The sequence below is a fragment of the Callospermophilus lateralis genome, chromosome 11, assembly GCF_048772815.1.
Source record: "Callospermophilus lateralis isolate mCalLat2 chromosome 11, mCalLat2.hap1, whole genome shotgun sequence".
Lineage (NCBI taxonomy): Eukaryota > Metazoa > Chordata > Mammalia > Rodentia > Sciuridae > Callospermophilus > Callospermophilus lateralis.
The window spans coordinates 47,059,125-47,078,389 of record NC_135315.1 but is presented as its reverse complement, the minus strand read 5'-3'; the positions used below and the strand labels follow the sequence as shown (position 1 = coordinate 47,078,389).

The 19,265-nt window shown below is 45.3% G+C and overlaps 1 protein-coding gene across 8 annotated transcripts in view; it reads right to left on the bottom strand.

Annotated features, from left to right (window-relative positions):
• The window catches only part of Mink1 (misshapen like kinase 1), a 50,132-nt gene that overhangs the window by 18,750 nt on the left and 12,117 nt on the right, over positions 1-19,265 (bottom strand). The gene's annotated exons all lie outside the window — the stretch shown is intronic.

The window sequence follows — 19,265 nt, the reverse complement described above, 5'->3', positions numbered from 1 at the left end:
GCTCCTATGGAAAGGGCAGGTCCTTCTCCACCACTGCAGGGATAGGGAGGGGAGGTAGAGTGAGGATGGCACCTGAGAATAAACTCTCCAGGAAACATCTGGGCCTCTGTGCTGATCATATATAATCCAAGACTCCCTTCTCCCTCATTCTGAACACTAACAAGGTTTCTGAAAAAATAAAAACACAAAAAAATAAACCTCACAAGCAAGGCAAGCATACCCTTTATCCACCGATGTGAGCATACAAAACAAGAATCAGGCATGGTTGAGACATAGCTCAAGGATTTGAAAGAATGTCCTCACTGAACTCAGTGCACTTTCTAGAGAGGAACTAGAGGGCAGGAATGGCTCCCTGAACCTCCCCCATCACAGCATGTGGCACATGCAGCAACTGCATTTACAGGTCTGCAAACTCCTGGGGAAAAAACCCATGTTCTCATCTCTCACTAAGGCTGTCCAGCACCCAGCCCAGGCCTGGCATTTGGCAGCCTGAGAGGAACTGTGAGCCTGCCCCAGAGGGCACTTGACAGAAGTTGGAGACCTCCCAGGGGCTCGATGGGGAGTGGGCTGACCAGGCCAAGAACCTCATGGAGTATGTTCAATTATTTTGTTGAAGTTATTACTAAAAAATCTTTTACTAGTTTGTCTAAAAAATCAGTAAGGTTCACAGTAAAGAGGCATCACTGGGGTGGAGGGCAAATGAGAGGTTTGTCTGCATCTGAGAACTACAAGAAACCTGGAAGAAGTTCTCATGTCTAACTACAACGCCAGACTTAGAGCTTTGAGGAGAACACACTTCCCTAAAGATCTCCCCAAGGGCTGGGCATGGTGGCACATTCCTATAATCCCAGTGGTTCTGGAGGTTAAGGCAGGAGGATCACAAGTTCAAAACCAGCCTCGGCAATATTGAGGTGCTAAGACACTCAGTGAGACCCTGACTCTAAATAAAATACAAAATAGGGGATGTGGCTCAGTGGTCAAGTGTCCCGGAATTCAAATCCCCAGTACCCCCCCTTCCCCCTCCCCAAGTCTCCCCAAGATCCTGGCACAGCAATACACATCTGTAGTCCCAGAAGCCCTGGAGGCTAAGACAGTAGAACTGCAACTTCAAAGCCAGCCTCAGCAACCTAATGAGATCTTGGGGAACTTAGCAAGACCCTGTCTCAAAAATTTAAAAAAAGGGCCTCTCAAAAATTTTTTTAAAAGGCCTAAGGCCTCAGTGGTTAAGCATGCTTGGTTCAATCCCTGGTATAGTGTGTGTGTGTGTGTGTGTGTGTGTGTGTGTGTGTGTGTATCTCCCTAAGACAAGAGCTCATCCCTTCTGAAGCCTCATAACTTTCATAGTTGGGAAGTCCTTTCTTGAATCTAACTTTAATTCTGCAGTGGAGGGAGACAGAAAAAAGGATCAGGGTTGTGATTTTCTGAATGTTCCTGATCTAAGAGGGAAAATAATGATGGGCCTGCTAAAAGTACAGTGATATATCACCATCTCCTAAAATCACCACAAATACATCTTAACTTTGCAATCCTAATTTTCAATCTGTCTCCTTCCTATATGTTTGGGGGGAACTAAGGGATGAGGTAATCTGAGGTCAGACATTGATATTCAATGGAGCCCCGCCCACTCTACTTGTGGAACAGCAGCACATTTCCCCATCAAAATCCACCCCTAGCATCGTCCTCTGCAGCTGCCCCTCCCTTCTCAGCATCACTGTCCCCTCTCCTTTCAAGTGTCTTGATTCACTCTCAATCCCTGCACCTGCCATGTCAGCCCTGTCCCTTCCGTCCTCCTCCGTGCAGCTCCTGTCCCTCCACAGCTCTTTTTGCTGCCACTGGCCAATCTGATCCTCCAAGCACAGTGCTCTCCTAATTGTCCCAGCACTGTCCCAGCTCCCCACTGCTGGAGGTCAGCCTGAGCAGCTCTGCCTGGAGTCCACACCTGCTCTATCATGAACCAACCAGTGTCTGCATTTGCCCTGCATAGGGCTAGGCCCTAATGAGGGAATATCGAGAAGAAAACCTTATTTCATTCATCCCTTAAATATTCATTAGGTACTAATTATGCAGCAACTCCTGAACTAGGCACCATGGGAGCTCATCCATGTATAAGAAGCATACCACCTCATCATTTTACAGATAGGCCAAGTATCCAAAATGGACATGTGGCGGTATATGTCATAAGAGCAAATGAAACTGGGATGGTGGAAAGAGCATGGGAGAGTAGCTTTCCAGTGAGAATTTGGGCATTAGCCCTGTGTGTCTGGGACCTCATCTTCCTCCCACAAACTGAGAGGGAGTTGGACTGGGTAAAAAGCCTGTTTTATGGTTTCAGGGGAGAGAATTAAATTCTAGTTGGGAACGTCTGGCCATCTCCCTGGAGGGCTTTGGAGGCTGGTAAGTTTTCAACTGAAGAGAGGAACTAAAGAGCAGAGAAGGCCATGTGCCGCTGAGGGACAGCCAAGATTGAGATTAGGGGAGACGTGGGAATACATGTCTATGGGGCATTTAAAAATAGGATCTGGAGATAAAGATTTGGAGAGAGATCTTGAGTGTGAAAGACATAAGACAAAATATTGAGGGAGAGTGTCCAGGGAAAGCAGAAAGGGAGACCCAAGGTCAGTCTCAGAAGTAGCTGCAGGCTGCACACTAGAGGGCAGGTGAAGAGACACCAGGAGAGGGATGACCCTGGAGGACAGGGTGAATGTGGCTCAAATGCTCCAGAGCAGTCAGAGGACACTGAGAAAACACCCCTGGCCTTAGTCTAGAGAACCTTTGTGGGAACTGCAGTTGCAAAATCAAGGCGGAGAGCAGGGGCCAGAGGAGGCAGGGAGCAATGAGGAAGTAGATACTACAGGGGCAGCACCCTCTCTGGAGAGGCCGAACTTTGAGAGGAAGGGGAAATCAGATGATGCCTGGAGGAGGCAGCAGGGTCAGACAAGATGGTTTTCAAAATAGGGAAGAGTGTTCATGCCCGAGGAAGGAAAGAAACCAAAAAGGGAGAATGAGAGAGGAACTGTTTTTTAAAATAATATATGTGTATATATAGTTTTTTTTCTTGTTTGTTTTTATAGTGCAGGAGATTGAACCCAAGGTCTCACACATACTAGGAAAGTGCTCTATCGCTGAGCTACAACCCCAGCCCAGGTGTACGCATATTTTTATTCCATAATATATAAATGATCTTTCTCTGGTTTGTAGTAGTGATAAAATCCAACAGTGCCTATTTCTCTCTTATTCACATACCCATGGATTAGAATGCCCAGAGATGTATAACACAATTCAGATTTGATTTTTGTGTTAATTAGGCTACAAATGTAGCCCTTCAAATATGGCGCCTCCGTTCACCTCTTCAAAGGTCAGGGGTCTCCAGAAGGAGGTGCTCTGCTCCTGGGAAGCCCCCAGGCAGTCCTGGCTGGCCCTGGTACAACTTTACAATGTACTGTCAGTCTTGTCTAGCTCTTCTTCGTGATGCCCAAATTCTGTTCTCCTCTCAGGAATCTGCTTTTTGTCTAGCCAGCTGTCGGAAGATAGGAAGAGATGATAACCAGAGCATGAGGATATCGCTGAGAAGAGCGAGAAAGGACAGGGAGAGATGAGAAGTGAATAGACAGTGGTCTACTGAGGTCAAGAGGAAGGAAGATGAATGTCGTGGCGTATGCCTGTAATCCCAGCAATTTAGGAAGCTGAGACAGGAGGATTACATTTGAGAGTAGCCTGGTCAACTTAGCAAGACCCTGTCTCAAAAATAAAAGGGGCTTGGTTTTCTTTATTGATCTTATCCCTGCCCTGAGTTGAAATTTCTCAAGAACAAGACCAAGTAGGTACATTTCAAAGAATAATCTAACAATAAGACATTCCCACTTGGCACTTCGATTCAATATTGTACTGCAGGTTTTAGCCAGAATGATTAAAAAGAAAAAGAAATGAGAGGTATCTAGAGGCAGGCACAATGGCACATGCTGGGAATCTCAGCAAACTCAGGAGGCTGAGGCAGGAGATTGCAAGTTCAAGGTCAGTCTGGGCAATTTAGCAAGACCCTATCTCAAAATAAAAAATAAACAGGCTGGGGATGTAGCTCAGTGGTGGAGTACTTGCCTAACATTTGTGAGGCTGAAAAGATTTCATTTAAAAAGTAAAAAGACCGCCAATAGGATGGGAGAAAACATTTTCAAATTATGTATCTAGAGGCTGGGGCTGGAGCTGGTCAGCAGTAGAGCACTTGCCTAGCACGTGCAAAGCCCTGGGTTCGATCCTCAGCACCACATAAAAATAAGTAAACAGATAGATAGATAGATAAATAAATAAAGATAGTGTGTCCAACTACAACTAAAAAAAAATTATGTATCCAATAAGGATTCCTACAATTCAATAATAAAAAGATAAATAGGGCTGAGGGTATAGTTTAGTGGTAGAGTATTGCCTAGTATTTATGAAGCTCTGGGTTTGATCTCCAAACACACACACACACACACACACACACACACACACACGCAAATGAAGATAAAAAGAAAGAGCCAGAAATGTAGCTCAGTGGTAGAGTGCTTGCCTAGCATGCACAAGGCCCTGGGTTCAATCCCAACATATATCAGAAAAGTAAAGAAAAAACATCAATAGCCCAACTTATAAATGGGGAAACCCTTTAGCACTGTGGACCAGAGCCTGAGGTGGTCAGGGGTACCACCTGCAGACTATGGGTGAATGCTGGTTCTTGTATGCTGGCCATGCAGCTCTTGGGTTGGGGTGGGCTTTGAGGAGCCCCCCCCCAGGGTCCTTCTGTCCCCTGATTCCCTAGGAGGCCTGGCAATGAGCAGAGGTACTCTCCAAACAAGATTGCACACTCTGGGCAGGACTTATTGTGCCTGTGGGGTAGAGAGAGAGGGAAGTCTGAGCCAGGTAAACAAGTAAAATTAAAACAATAAGAAACAGGGAAAGGATCTGAATAGCTATTTCTTCAAAGAACTTATATTCAGTGGCAAAAAAAAAACACATGAGAAGTTGTTCAATATCTATAGTCATCAGGGAAATGCAAATCAAAACCACAATGAGAATACCACTTCACTCCCACTAGAATGGCTATAATCAAAAAGTTCGGACAATAACAAGTGTTGATGAGGATGAGGAGAAATTGGAACCCTTGTATATTGCTAGTGGGAATGTAAAATAGTTCAGGGCCCTTTGGAAAAAAGTCAGGAAGTTCCTCAAATGTTGAAGAGAGTTAACATTATGACTTAGCAATTCCACTTCTGGGCAGACTCTCAAAAGAACTGAAAGCACATGAAATCTGTACATGAATGTTCACAGCAGCATTATTCATAAAATCCCCAAAGTAGAAAAAACAAGAATGTCTGTCAACTGCTGAGTGGATAAATGTGGGATATATATATACACACACACACACACACACACACACACACAGGGGAATATTACTGGCAATAAAAAGGAATGAAGTGCAGGACTAGAAGTGGTAACAGGAAAGAATCTTGACAGTGTTATGCTAATGAAAGAAACCAGTTACAAAAGGTCCACGTATTTTAGGACTCCATGTCCAAAAGAGGCAGATTCATAGAGACCTAAAGTAGATTAACGACAGCCTGTGGAAGGGGTGAGGGGGGAATGACAGCAGCTGTGAATGGGGGCTGGGTTTCACTTGGAGTTGATAAAAATATTCTGAAAGTAGATACTGTAATGTTTGTACAAATCTGCAAATCTACTAAAAAGCACTTTAACAACCTTTAAAAGGGTGGAGTTTATGGCATATGAATTATATTGATGAAGTTCTATTAAAAATAACCCTAAGTGCTGGGCATGGTGGCACACGCCTGTAATCTCAGCAGCTCAGGAGGCAGGAGGATTGCAAGTTCAAAGCTTAGTAAGACCTGTTGCAAAATAAAAAATAAAAAGGGCTGGGGATGTGGTTCAGAGGTTAAGTACCCCTGGGTGAGATCCCCCCACCCCCCAAAAAAGACCAAAAAAAAAAAAAAAACTAAAAAAAAAAAAAGTATTTACCATAGTGCTCAATTATTTATTTATTTATTTAGGTACTGAGGACTGGACCCAGGAGCACTTAACCACTGAGTCACACCCCCCAACCCTTTTTTGTATTTTATTAAAGACAGGGTCTTCCCAGTGGCTGGGGAGGCTTAGGCAGGAGGATTGTGAGTTCAAAGCCAGCCTCAGGAACTTGGCAAAACTCTAAGCAACTCAGTGAAACCCTATCTCTAAACAAAATACAAAATAGGGCTGGGGATGTGACTCAGTGGTGAAGTTCCCATGAGTTCAATCCCTGATATTCGCCCCCCAACCCCGAAAAACAAAATAAAGAACAGTCTTGCTGAGCTGCTGAGGCTGGCTTTGAACTCACAATCCTCTTACCTCAGCCTCCTAAGATGCTGGGATTATAGGCATGTGCCACTGCAGCCTGTGGGGAGTGGTGACTTGGCTCAGGATCTCTGACTGTCTCAAGCAGGAGTCTGTGCCTGGGCTGGGAACTTCCTGTACAAAGATGCAGGTCAAGATTGCCCAGTTGCTATGGTGATGCCCTGCTAAAAGATTTTATGCAAAGCATAGGACTATTGGTCTTAATCCTGAGTTCAGACACCAGCTGCCAGGGGTAGAGAATTATGAGCACAAAAAGGTAACTATAATCGGACTTTGTCCTTCAGCCTACCTGCATTGATGAAACTTTCTCACAGAAAACCCTTTTGATGATAGAACCTATATAATAAAGATTCTAAGCTAGCTCTGGTCATTGTTCCTCTATCGGAAGACGGTGTCCCACATAGCTGGTCCCAGCGTTCTCTCTATGTGTGTCTGTCTTTTCCAATCCCCCATTGCCCCTTGCCAGTTTCTGAATTAATGGCCATGCAGGTTGTGGCAGCAACTGGCGTAATAAATTATTGATTAATGACAATTTCCATTCTAAGAAAGCTACCCTGCCAGGCACAGTGGTGCACATCTGTAATCCCAGCAGCTCAGAAGGTTGAGGCAGGAAGTCCACAAGTTCAAAGTCAACCTCAGCAATTTAGCAAGGCTCTAAGCAACTTAGGGAAACCCTGTCTCTAAATCAAAAATAAAAAGGGCTGGGGGGCTGGGGTTGTAGCTCAGTGGTAGAGCGCTTGCCTTGCATGCATGAGGCCCTGGGTTCAATACTCAGTACCACATAAAAAATAAATAAATAAAAATAAAAACATTGTGTCCATCTTTTATATATATATATTTTATATATAGGCTCACTGGTTAAGTACCTCTGGGTTCAATCCCTGGTAACAAAAAAAAAAAAAAAAAGCAAACAGAAAAAGAAAGTTACCCTACTAGTGTGGAAAGGAGTCCTTAGTGCTTCAGGTCAAATATGAAAAAAAGTCCTGAGTCAAAAAGCAAATAATAACATATGATAACTCATATGATTAAGAGTTTGATAATTTGGTTTCTATTCTTGGATTTGCCACAAACAGGCTGTGTTTTGGGGGCAAGTCACTTAAACCCTCTGGGTTCCCTTTTGATGCATTAAGAAAACTCTTCAATTCTACTAGAATTTCAAGTGTACGTCCACACTCCATGGAGCTGCCACCTTAATCTCTACTCCTTCCTTATTCTGTGTCACTGACTGCTAGGCTGGGAAACAGAAGAGTGAATAAACTGAGACAGCTCCTGCCATCCTGGTTTGCACAAAACAACTCTACAATTGATTATTTAAGGGACTGGGGTTGTGGCTCAGTGGTGCCTAGCATGTGTGAGGCACTGGGTTCAATTCTCAGCACCACATACAATAAATAAATAAAATAAAAATATTGTGTCCAACTAGAACTTAAAAATATTTTTAAAAATTGATTAATTATAGCTGTGATGTTCTATATGCTATGAAGACATATAGGGCATTAAGAGAACAAACTTGATCACAGGAATCAGGAAAAGGCTCTTAAAAGAAAATTGGCCCAAGCCACAAACAGAGAGCTGTCCCAGCACCTCATCTAAAAAGGCAGGCTATCACATGTCCCTTCCCCTGGCCCCTGCCATTACAACTTAAGAGATCTCCCACCTTTGCTATCTCAGAGTTTGCACTTACTGCCCACAATCCTCACTGTCCTTTAATAGTTATAACTAACAGTTTTAAAGCATCTTCTTTGTTTCTGGTACTACCAAGTACTTTAGAAGTATAATATCAGCTAAATGTGGTGGTGCACACCTGTAATCCCAGCTACTTAGGAAGCTGAGGCAGAAGGATTACAAGTCCAAGGCCAACTTGGGCAACTCTAGTCCCCGTCTCAAATAAAAAAAAAAAATTTAAAGGGCTGGGAATTATCTAAGTGGTAGAGTGCTTGCCTAATATATACAAGTCCCCAGCACTGGGGAAAAAATATATATAATCCCATAACAAACTTAGAGGTAGGTACAACAGTTACACTCATCTATAAACTCCTTCAAGTGAAGGAAAATTAGAGCAATTACATGACTTGCCCAGGGTTACACACAGCTAGGAAGTGGTGGAGCCAGGATCTGGCCTCAAAAATCTGATCCCAAGGCCTACAGTGTGCTTTACTTGGCTCACAGCTCCTGTGGCCTAAGGGACTATGTTTTCAAACATTTGGTTCCCTTTCTTGCCTCAGTAAGAGTCCAAGAGATGGGTTCCTGACCTAAGGCAGCCCATCCAAGACTGAAGGAAACAATGACTTGAGGGCAAACTTCCCTTCAGCCATTCCAACCAGGTGGAAGATGCCAGATGGTACATGGACAGCCAGGACTACTGAGGCTTTATACCACAGGTAAAGGAGAGCAGAAGCTCTCAGTGAGCAAACAGGGACGATAAACCTAGAGATCAAAGCATATACAGTAGGAGAGGGGACAAGAGCTACAGAGCAGACAGGAGTGGGAGAGTGAGCAAGTGAGTGACTTTAGCCACCCCCTGCTGTTACATGAATCCCAAACCACCCTGCAATTCCAGTTCCAGAGAACCATCAAGCTGCAGTTCTGGTGCTCAGACTCTACCAAAATTCTTGACCTTAAATAAAAATAACGTTGACAGCCTGACACTGTAAAACAGGAGTTTTACAAAGACCAACTAATTTAATCCTCACAGAACTCCATAAGGTAGACAGTATTATTATTCTCACTTTACAAAAGAGGAAACTGAGACTTAGTGGAGGGAAACAACTTGCCCAATGTCAAACAGCCATTTCAGTGGTAGAGCCAGGATTTGTATGCACACGGCTGACTCCAGAATCTATTCTACAACCATTTCTTTATTTGAGCTAGCCACAGCAGGTTCCTGCAACCAAACAAGCCAGACCCCACATTCCTACTGCACTTCTCACATCACTGGGTTTCATTTCCCAAAGTAGAACAGAAGCTGTTTAGATGGTAACTGGGTTTCATATACAGTATGAGAGTTGGGCAGACTCATATTGATATGGGTGCTGAAATGAAAAATAATGGTAGAATTTTTTCCATGCCACTCTGTTTCTGTGACATACTCAGGATGCACAGTGAGCATGTGATGCCAGTATATGAGTGCTTTCTTCCTCTCACTATAGCTTTTTATTTAAGCATATCTTATCATCCCATATTTTACATATACTGAAATTATAGCCAGATGTGGTGGCACACACCTGTTATACCAACAACTCAGGAGTCTAAGGCAGGAGAATTGCAGGTTCTTGGCTATCCAGGGCAACTTAATAAGACCTTGCCTCAGAATAAAACACAAAAAGGGCTGGGATAAGCTGGTTGCAGTGGCACACACCTTTAATATCAGTGACTTGGAAAGCTGAGGCAGGAGGATTGCAGGTTTGAGGCCAGCCTTAGCAACTTAGTGAGACCCTGTCTCAAAAAATAAAAAGGGTTTAAGGATGTGGTTTAGTAGTTAAGTGCCCCTGGGTTCAATTCTCAATACCAAATAATAATAATAATACTAATAATACTACTACTAATAATAATAATAAAAAATAGAAAGGGTCGGGGATGTAGCTAGCTAACTGGTACAGCATCCATGTGGTATGCATGAGGACCTGGGTTTGATCCCCAGTATGGAGGGTAAGGTGGGATTTTACATACTTATATTTTCTGGCTGATGAAGAGACTATGGAGGGAATCACAAGTGTTGGACCTACTTATTGAAGGGCGGGACTCTGAGACAACTGACACATCTTTTTGTGTGATCAAAACAGTCAGGAAAGTTGGGGAGGTAACTCAATGGCAGAGCATTTGCCTAGCAAGTGTAAGGCCCTGGTTCAATCCCCAGCACAGGAAGTTAGTGGGGGGTGGGGGGAGGTGAGAATAATTTTTTAAAAAATATTTTTTAGTTGTAGTAGACACATACATTTATTTGTTTGTTTGTTTGTTTATTTTTATGTGGTGCTGAGAATCGAACCCAGAGCCTTGCATGTGCTAGGTGAGCGCTCTATGCTGAGCCACAACCCCAGCCCCCGGAGGTGAGAATAATTTAAGGATATAGGACTGAAAGGATGGAAGAGATACAAAACTGGGTGGGTCAGAGAAACACACAGCCTGAGGTGGGCAAAGGGGCAGAAGGGCGCAGGCACAGTAGGTATGGACTGCCCCTCAGACTCTGCACCCCTGTCTTGAAGCCTCTTTTGATTATTGCTAGTGTGAGAGTCTCCCCAGCTAGAGCCCAACAATTCCTGAAGGCACTGCTTATGCTTCTGACTCTCCTCAGCATTGGGCAATGACAAGGACAGCATACTGATCTTTCCCAAGACACCCACTTACAACTTCACCTTGGACTCTGCTTGCTAGAGCTGGCCAGGAAAGAACCAGACACAAGGCAAGGGCTTTACCACTGAGCTATATACCACCAGCGCAAAGACCTTACACCATCTAAAAACCTGGCGGAAGCTTTTAAGCTACCAACAAGGAGAGAAGAGAATTAATATCCTGAGAAAGTTACATGTGTAAAATATAAAGGGTTAGATTTGCTTGTGAAGCAACTGCGGGAGAAGCAGATAGGATAGGAAAACGGATCCCTCACTTTCTGCTGACCCATGAGTTTTATAATTATAGAAATTCAGAACTGGAAGGGTCCATTATGAATTCCAGAAGGTCCTGGGAGCTGCTAAAATGGTAGAAAAAATTAGAACCATAAAGACTGGGGGGAACTTTGGTTTGTGTCGAGGGGAGCGAGGGGGGGTTGGGGCTCTGGAGATGGGAAGGACAGAAGAATGAGACAGAATTATTACCCTACATACATGTATGGTTACACTACTGGAGTGACTCTGCACCATGTACAGCCAGAGGAATTAAAAGCTGTGCTCTGTTTGTGTACAATATGTCAAAATTTTCTATTGTCATGTACAATTAAAACACACACACAAAGAAAGAAAGAAAGAAAGAAAGAAAGAAAGAAAGAAGAAAGAAAGAAAGAGTTTGGTGTTAAAATTAAAAAAAAAAAAAAAAAAGACTGGTGGGTGGGGGATGGAAATTCTTGGGAAAGAAGCATACAAAACCCTAGTAGAGACAAGGGAAGAACTGGTCTCGCCTGTGCTTCGAGCCCAACAGTGATTTTTCATTCAGATATGCCCTGGCAGGTCCTGCTGCTGTAGCCAGTGCCTTTCCCAAATCCAGGCAAGGTGCCATCCTACCCCAATAGGGGAACAGTGCCAAGAGGTGGGTGGGACTGCCACAGGGTGTGGGGGACAGGAGGACAAGGCAGAGTGAACCAACTGTGAGGATGGGAGAGGGGGGACCCCACTTTCTGGGCGGCAGTCCCACCTGAGCACTCACAGGAGACAGGCTTCCTCCTGTCACCAACCATGCCAGGACTCTACAGTGTGGGGAGAGACCCAGGGAAACTTCTGATAAGACAGAAACAGAAGGGAGGAGGGGGAGAACAGAACTAGGGGCCACCGGAGACAGAGAATGGGAACTTGTAGCATAAAGAGAGAAGCCAAGCTAAGCAACTCGCCCTGGAAGACAGGGCTGCCAAGGCCTATGCCGCCTTTGTTCTCTGGTTCCATTTCAGAGGAGACCAGGACTAGGCTGGGCTGAGAGGCTGGTCCTCCTCCCTCCTGGCTGAAAACAATAGGCCCGGTTTCCTAAGCTCTTCCTGTAAATCAGAGGGCCCACAGGAAGCGGAAGAGAGGGGCAAAGGCAGTGAAATGCCAAGGGAAAGCTTGGAGGGGGGGTTTCCACCTCCCATAAATTTGGCAGCTCCTTCAAAGCCGCCCCTCAAAACACCAACCATCCAAGTACTAAAACACTGCATTCTGTGAAAATGCTGGGTTTTTGGTACTGGGGATGGACTAAACCCATGGGTGCTTTACCATTGCACCACACCTACCCCCAGTTTGTCTTTTATCTTTTGAGACAGGATCTTGCTAAATTGCTGAGGCTGGCCATGAATTTGTGCTCCTTCTGCCTCAGCCTCCCCAGCTGCTGAGATTACAGGTGTGCACCACCATGCCCAGTCAAATGCAGTTTTAAAGCCCATTCCCTAGTCCTCTTACCAACTGGATTAATAATCCTAATCTCCTTCTATATGAGATTTTCTGATGCCACCACCAGGGAAGGGGCAAAAGTACTGGCAAAGACATGGAAAGAGGGGCAAGTGTTCTGGTAGAGGGGGTGGAGTCTCAGAAAACCTTCAATTAGATATGAATAGCTAGAGGATGTGTGCAAGAAAATACAGGAGGGACTATGAAAAAGACAGACTGTAAAAGAAAATGGGAGAGGGGAAGGGAGGCCAAGGGTAGGGAGGTGATAGGAAAAGTCCCAAGAGGTCACCCCCCACTTCCTACCCAGAAGAGATACCAGACACAGCCCCAAAGCAGAAGTCAGAAGTCTGCCAAGTGAATCAGGGGAGAATATAGTGTGACCCAAAGGGCTTGGTGTGGAAAGCAGGCCCAAAGCCAAAGCATGAGAGTTTAAATATTCCTAGGGGGAGAAAGGAAGTAAATAGGGGACAGATGCTTATTACAGCACCTCTTCACTGAGCCAATAACCAAAAAGAAGAAAGAATGGTAGAGGCTGAAACCCTACCAGTTCCCTATTGTCCATCATGCCCACTGATAAGTGACTCCCCCTCCCAATATTGCAGATTGAACTAAGGGGAGCTCTACCACTGAGCCACATCCCCAGCCCTTTTTATTTTGAGACAGGGTCTTATTAACTTTTTGGGGCTGACCTCAAACATGCGATCCTCTTGCCTCAGTCTCCCAAGATGCTGGAAATACAGGTAGGCATCCAGCCAAATAGGAGTCTTTAATAAAGCCTTCCCCAAACTCCTTTTCCCAGCTTTCCTTACTGCCTGAAATAGACTCTCCACTCTGAGAGCCCTCCCTTTCACACTGTGGACCTCAATAAGACCCCTCTGTGCTGATTCTACACTGTGAAGTACCACTCCTCCGTGTATCCACATTTTGAAGTGTTTTTATGGGAATGAAGCTCAAGAGGGAGGAAATCAAGTAGGCTCCAGGAGTAGATGGGAGGGAAAGAAGGCAGGAAATTTATATAGGGGAGGAATGGTGGTTATAAGTGACTCCTCCTGGGTCTCATAAGCCAGGATGTGTGAAACACGCACACACACGCTTGCAGATACACGCAGAGGCAGAAACAAGTCAAGACGTGACACATCCATGAACACAAATTCCATTCTCATCAGAAACCGGTCAGAGCAGAGGGGGCCCTGCCTGCAGTGAGGAGGCTGGGAACCTGGCATCCTAAGTTGGTCTGCTGCCTCCATGTAAGGCTCCCCATAGACCTGGCAGCCTCAGACAGGGCCAGGTCTAGAGGTCTTTACAGATGGAGAGGCCTACAGGAGGTGGTGACTGACATGTGGAGAGAGGAGAGAGCTTTTGGGAGCAGTGTGGAGTAGACAGGCAGTGGAGGAGGGAAGGCAGGAGGGAGAAAAGGGGACCAGAAATCCAGCAGCCTAGCGCTGGTTCTAAAATGGCCGCAGGCAAGGCAAGGACAGATGGTCCCTTTCTGATGCTGTGCTGGGGAAGGAGGGAAAGGGAAAAGGGAAAAATAAACACCATTACACTCAGGAATTTAAAAATAAACGGAAAAACCTAAAAGATAAACAGCCTGCTTCTGAGGTTCTGTCTGTCTCCAGTGCCTTCTAGGAGAAAATAGAGCTGTAGGACTGGGAGGCCAACCCCTAACCTTGGGTCAGGAGACTGCCAGAAGTCATTCTAGCCATCCTTCTGTCCCCAATCAGAAGATCTTGCAAAATCTTCTAGGCAGCCAGATGTATCTTGCCTTTATCTCCCCAATCTTCCTTCCCAAGTCCCACCTTACTTTGGTAAGGCCTTATTTTTTTTTGCAAGGGGGTACTGGGGATTGAACTCAGGGGCACTCGACCACTGAGCCACATCCCCAGCCCTATTTTGTATTTTATTTAGATCAGGGTCTCACTGAGTTGCTTAGCACCTTGCTTTTGCTGAGTCTGGTTTTGCACTCAAAATCCTCCTGCCTCAGCCTCCCAAGCTGCTGGATGACAGGCATGTACCACTGCGCTCAGCAAGGCCTTAGTTTTACACACAAGAGTCCCTGGGTTAAATCCCCAGCACCTAAAAAAACAAAACAAAACATACAAAAAAAGAGGGCTGGGGATGTGGCTCAAGCGGTAGCGCGCTCGCCTGGCGTCCGTGTGGCCCGGGTTCGATCCTCAGCACCACGTACAAACAAAGATGTTGTGTCCGTCGAAAACTGAAAAATAAATATTGAAATTCTCTCTTTCCTCCCTCTCTCTCTCTCTCTTAAAAACAAAACAAAAACAAAAAAAACAAAAAACAAAAAAAGAATTTCTTTAAAATGTTACAAGCTGTCAGAGCAGTTTGCTTCTATCTCCTCCACAAGGATCAGTCTCTGTCCTTGGCCTGCAGAATTAATTTCATCACCTCACACCACCCCATTGCCCAGTGCTTCACAATCTACTAGGAGATTTCAGTCATTATCTCATTTGCACATCAAGCCTGCAGGGTGGCTGAGCAGGAATTATTACCCCATTTTACAGATGAGGAAATCAAGACTCTGACAAGCTAAAGTCATGGTGAAGCCCGAACTCATGTCTGCTTAGACTTCTGATGGTAACTCTACACTGCTGTTATGGCTAGCTTCCCCCTGCCGGTCGTGGGCTCAAGAGGTGAAGCTGCAGGTTCAGATGTGACTGCCTCAGAGCTGACTATGTCAGGTGTGGTTTCCTTGTGTTTCTTGCTGGTATGAGTCAAGGCAAGGGGCAGGAGCCCCGCACTCTACCGCATCTTTCAATTCTATGCCCACCCTTTCCTACTTCTGGGTCTTTGCACCTTTTCTTCCAAGTTCATCACTCTCATCTTTACCAGGATGTCTTGTGCCCATCCCTTCAGATCCCAGTTTGGACATTACCATCTCTAGTCCCTGTTCCTGCAGCACCTGAACCACCCGTTTCATGATACCAATTACATTTTTGTGATTGATTTTTTGCTTGTCTGTCAACTCTGATAGACTAAGTTCTTGGAGGTCAAGGCCATACTCAAAGCCTATCTATGCAATGAATGAATATAGAAGTAAAAAAAAAAAAAAATTGGTGTTTCTAGAAAAAACTTCCTTGCTCCTTAAAGCAGTAGTTTCTTATACTAGTTTGGAGTCATTTCCATCCTTCCAAAATGATCCTTAAATATTCGCTTCAGTGCACTATGCCAACAACTAAAAGTGAATCTTTTTGTCATGCAAATCAACACTCCATAATTCATTTGCTTGGTAAATAAGCATTACCAGAAAGTGAACTTTCTTAAAGGAGGAAACTCCTATATGATCAGCAAAACCTAACAGAACATTAATAAAGGCCCAAACACCACCGAAGGCAACAGGGCAAGAAGAAATGAAGGGAAAGCCTCCTGGAGGAGAAGAGAGTTAAAGATGCTGGCAGAGGCTGGGTTGGGTCTGTAGGGTGGAAGGAGGCCCCATCTCAGTTAGAGGACAGCCTACTGGAAGGTTCAAAAGTGTAAAAGGAAGACTCAGGGTGGGTCCTCTCAGCTGAAGCAGAAAGCAAGACAGGATGGTGGCGAGATGCAACTATAGGGGATGGTTAGTGTTCTTACTGTACTAACAACCAGAAGGCCTGGGTGCTGGTTCTGATATTTTCGTGCAGTTTAGGCAAACAAGCACATCATTTAAGCTCTCATGGTCTCTTTTCTTTATCTACCCAATCCTATGTCACAAAAATTCATTGATGTAGCCCAGTGCAGTGGTACACGCCCGTAATCCAGCAACTCTGGAGACTGAGGGAGGGGGATCTCAAGTTCAAGTCCAGACTGGGCAACTTATGGAGACCCTGTCTCAAAAGAAAAAAAGGTCTGGGAATGTAGCTCAGTGGCAAAGCACCCCTGGGTTCAAACCCTAGTACCTCTCACCAAAAAAATTCATTGATGTAAAAACATTCTGAAATCTATAAAGTGCTACAAATTTGCCTAGAGTCTTTGTGAAGAAATTGGCTCCCACAAAGCAGAGAAATTGTTAAGAGGTGATTTACTGGAACCATTGACATCAGTGGGACTTAGGGTGAAGGGCAGCACGTCAGGAGAAAAGAAAGACAAAAAGTAGAAAGGGCAGGTGAGGGAGAAGAGAGGAAATAAGACCTGTGGCCTTGGAGGCAGGCCCACTAGGGGCAGTCCCCAGGAGCAGACACCAGGAGAAGGCACGGTCTAGAAGCAGGAGGAGCAGGCAGGCAGGGAGATGCCAGGCCCATTTAGGCTGCAGATACCAAGCTAACGGAGGAGGACAACACTAGTAATCAGGGGTTGGATAATAATAAGCTTTCTCCCTGCTGGTTTTCAATGGTAGCACAAACAAATCATTATACCTCATTGCCAACTTCCTACTGTTGGAGTCAGGTGTCCACAAATCCAAGGGGAAAAGACTAGGGAAGCTTCATGACCAAGAAAACCTGTGCCTTGTCTTACCCCCATATTGCTTCTAATTTCAGAAGATAATTGGAGGCCATGAGAATTCGGAGAAGGAAGGTAGGGAACAGTGTCACAGGAGGTCAGAGAGGATGAAAAGGAGGAAGCACAGAGGTGCAAAGCTGAGTCAGTTGGAAGAAGAGAGGGTGGAGGGTGGGGCTGGCAGGAAGGTCTGAATCACAGACTTCAAAAGGAAGGACAAGGCTACTCTCCACATTGTGGAGACTAGATATTCTCTGGCTCTGCAAAGAACCAACCCAGAATAAATTACAGCCCAAGGGATGTGGGTGAGACAGGAGGAGGAACTTCCTGACCAGCAGGATGGAGCAAGCATGTTCACACAACTTTTCACCAGCCCTGTCTCTCTTGTTTCTCCTAAGAAACCCTCTCTGATTCCTTTCATACCAACTCTGAAGGCCTGGTGAACCACTTCTTGCATTCATTCAATGAACACTGAGTATCTGCCGTGTGTCAGGCTCTGCTAGCTACTAGGGCAGGCACCAAATACAACAAAAACAGTTCTTTCCTCCATGGCCCTTACAGCCTAGTCAAGGAAGCAGAGATTAACAAGGACACATCAGCTGGGCATGGTGGTGCATAACTGTAATCCCAGCTACTTGGAGGCTGAGGCAGGAAGTTTGCAAGTTTGAAGAGAGATTCTGTCTCAAAATAAAGAAGCAGCCAGGGATGTATCTCAATGATAGAGTGCTTGCCTAACATGTGTGAGGACCTAGGTTCAATCCCTAGTTCCACTTTGTGTAAAACTGAAAGCACTGAGTACTATCAGAAAGATTAAAAGGAGGTTGTGATGGGGAAGAGGGCCTGGAAAGGCCTGCTAAGGAAGTGATAGTTAAGGATAAGTAAGGATTAACCAAACAGAGGCCAGTGGTACAGGGGGCTCTAAGGCAGGAGAGAGGCTCTGGTCTCCAGACAGCAGAGGAGCCAAGCATCTCTAACCACCGAGCCCCGAGTCTGCGCCTTTGATGACACTCTTTAGACATGTTTGTACGAATGTCTTGTTTCTCACATCCTATTTCACATATCCCAAGTCTATCCTCATCAGAATGTCCCCAGGGGTGAGGCACAGTCCTCTCAATCCCCACCATCTGAGTACTTCCTCTGGGTGGGTCCAGAGCTTTCACACAAAGCAGGATCAGAGGGACTGCCCGGTGACTGCCAGAATTCCTGACTCAGTGGGCAGGACAAACAGGAGTTTCATGTCAGGACAGAAGATTTTCAAGTCACTCTATTCTAGTGATGCTGGAAGACTTTCAGGAGATGGCAAAAGGCTCTAGGACAGGGCAAGGGGAGTCAGGCTCACAGAATTCCAGACCTGCACCTGGGGCTGTGACTCACCAGGTGCAGCCATTAAGATTGAAATCAATAGACCAAGTGGTTTTCTCTTTCTTAAACAAAACAGTAAGTCAGGAGAAGAATGTTAACAGAACCCCAGAAGACACCCTTTCTGGGTACTTTCTTCAATAAGAGAAGCTGCAGCTACCACCTATCTAATGAGTATTTGCTGAAGGAAGCACTTCCCATGGCTTTTATTTAATCCTCTTGTCAACACTATTAGGTGGGTCTTGTTATCTTCAGTTTACAAAGGACAGAATGAAGTACAGGGGACTGATTATTTGCCAAAGATCACATAGTAAGTAGCAGAACTCAGATCTGAATCCAAGTCTCCAAGGTCTACACTGCTGGAAGGCTCCATCTATTGCAACCTCCCCTCATAAAACCAAGTGAAAATCCCCTGTGTTTCCAAGTCAGTCCTCACTTGGTTCCCACTGCTCTTCCTCTTCAGCACTAAAGGACAGGAAACAGTCTTTAGAGTGTACATATTCCGAAGGTCATCTGTGTCTTCCCACAGATGCTTGGCCCCATGCCCACTCTCCAATATGGTGCCCTTGCTGAGATCTCCATACTGGGGACTAATATCTCCTAGACCAGGTCTAAACCACCAGTCCACACTGGCAACCACTTCTACTCTCCCTATCAATCTCTCCCAACCCCTTCGCCCGGCTTAACACACAGTCACCACCTCTTATGAGCACCTTTCCTTGCACAGAGAACGCTGCAAATCCCACATCTGATCTACTGATATGGTTAAACAGCCACTCAGATTTTTAGGAAGGAAGGGACAGAAGAAGGGCTCCTGGGTCTGGAGGGAACTTGGAGAAATCATACTGGCTCACTGGGAAAGCACACACACCAGGGCCCTACCCTGGGGGACTGAATCACCTTCAGGGGCAGGGCCCTGGTATGTGTAGGTTTCAAAGGCTACCAAGGTGGTTCTGATTGCACCTCTCATTAAAAGCCACAGAGTTCCTACACCCTTGCTTTTTTGGTGAAGAAACCAAGTCCCAGAGAGAA